Below are 2,121 nucleotides of genomic sequence, written 5' to 3' on the forward strand. Positions count from 1 at the left end.
AGCACCAAGACCTAGCTTGGCTGGTGGTGAGAAGGGCCCTCCCTGTCAGATTCTTCATGCACACCCGAAGGCTCTGCACCAATGCACGCTGCCCTCGGAGTGGCTGTGGGGGAAATGAGACGGTCACACACCTCCTTGTGGAATGTGCCTTTGCAAAGAAGGTCTGGAGAGAGATGCAGTGGTATTTGTCAAGGTTTATCCCGAGCAGCTCTGTGACACAGGACTCTGTGCTCTACGGACTGTTTCCAGGGACACACACCGAGACAAATGTCAACTGCTGCTGGAAGGTCATCAACTCGGTAAAAGACGCCCCTTGGTCTGCCCGAAACTTGCTGATCTTCCAGTGCAAAGAATTGTCCTCGACCGAGTGTTGCAGACTGGCACATTCCAAGGTCCAGGACTACGTGCTGAGGGACGCACTCAAGCTTGGGGCAGCTGCCGCCAAGGCGCAATGGGGAAAGACCACAGTGTAAAGTCTTTCCAGCAAATGTACACCGAGGGGCGCGTAACAGTGTAAAGCCCCTCGGTCGGGGCAACCAACACTCCAATGTATAAAACAAACATGACACTGTAAATTTTTAAGAAGGAATTGTAATGTAAAGAGTGATATGTGTACGACAATATCAAAATTGAATGAAAGTCAAGGCAACATGTAACCCTGCCGGAAATGTACAGTCAAGACAATTTGAAATGTTTCTGTAATGCTCATGATAAATTTTTATGAATAAAGTATATTTTTTTGAAAAAAAAAAAAATAAAAAATCTGTTCTTATTAGTTTAATATCTGATACGTCCTCAATCTGGGGACCGAATATTAAATTGATGTTTAGGACTCGGAGATGGTTCAGGGGCTTGCTCCTTCCGCTCCACGCACAGATTTCCTGCTGCTTTTTACAGGCCACTCACCCTCACCCTCGGATGCCGACTTGCCTTCTCCTCACTTCAGTTACCACATCCCTTCATCCTGCACAACGGGGAAGTGTGGCGACAGACTGAACGGCATCCTCTTTGGATGCAGGTATACCTTCACGGCGTCTCTTTTCATTCTCCTGACTCCACGACCAACACGCCAGGGTGGAGCTCAGGGAGACTAGACATTGCCCTCTGTTGGATTCCGCCAGTACTTGCTGCTTGCACTGATTGCCCTTTGTTCGGCAAAGGTGGAGATTTCTTCGACTCCTTCCGTTGACTGCCACTGGGCCTTCACAGCGTCTCCATTTCATCTGGTGACGACAGGGGACGGCTTGCCAGACGATGTCTTCCTGTTGTGTTTTACTGGTTCTGCATGCACAGACTCCACCGTGCTTGGCCAAGCTGGAGGTCTCTTGACCAACAGTGACTGTAGACTAAAAGTTCCAAAGCACAGTTGAGCGCAGCAAGGTGCACCTGAATGTCGGTGGACGAGGAGGACAAAAGCCATAGCCGGAATATATGGGCTATCGCTTCTCGGCCTCTTGGCTAAGATCAAGTGCAGTCTCATTTGATCGAGGGAAGCTGAGGATTTCGATTACGATTGTGGGTTGGAAAGCTCTGAGGGATTGAAGTCGTCAAAGAGAAAACGTTTGGAGCTTGGCTGCTATTGGTGGATCTACATGCTGGCCTAAACTTCGGGTTTAGGCCCAACGCCGATACAGTTTCACACCCAACGGACGAGATATGGATGCAGCTGCATCCCGACCACCAGGCTGGGGAGTGCGAAACACTGTCCCAGTCACAGTAAAGACAACGGAAGGAGAGTCACCTTTGGATCGGATACTCTTCGTGAAGCGGGTGCTGCTCCAGTGTTGTGGGCTTAAAGCAACAGAAATCTTCTGCTTGCAAAACTTCCCCAAGAATGGTTTCTTTGATGTCACCTTCAAGAGCGTCGCAGCGTGCATCAAATTCTTGAATGTCTTCAAGGAAAAAGGTAACCAGAGTTCCCTGTCGATCCTGACTGCGGAGCCTCTGTTTACGCTCCCGGCGCAGCGAAATCGGGTTGTTGCACTGCACACGTACAACCCCACGTCCCTGTGTCTGATGTGCTCACGGTCCTCGCCATGTACGCTGAGCTGAAAAGTGACAGCGTGCAAGTGAAAGACACCTTCGGCATCTGGACAAGTGAGCACCAGGTCAAGGTGACCC

At 50.0% G+C, this 2,121-nt stretch overlaps 1 pseudogene; it reads left to right on the forward strand.

Moving 5' to 3' along the window:
* Positions 1-731: 731 nt before the first annotated feature.
* Positions 732-911, forward strand: LOC140397413 (U2 spliceosomal RNA; annotated as a pseudogene).
* Positions 912-2,121: the final 1,210 nt, after the last annotated feature.

Source organism: Scyliorhinus torazame, chromosome 20, assembly GCF_047496885.1.
Source record: "Scyliorhinus torazame isolate Kashiwa2021f chromosome 20, sScyTor2.1, whole genome shotgun sequence".
NCBI lineage: Eukaryota > Metazoa > Chordata > Chondrichthyes > Carcharhiniformes > Scyliorhinidae > Scyliorhinus > Scyliorhinus torazame.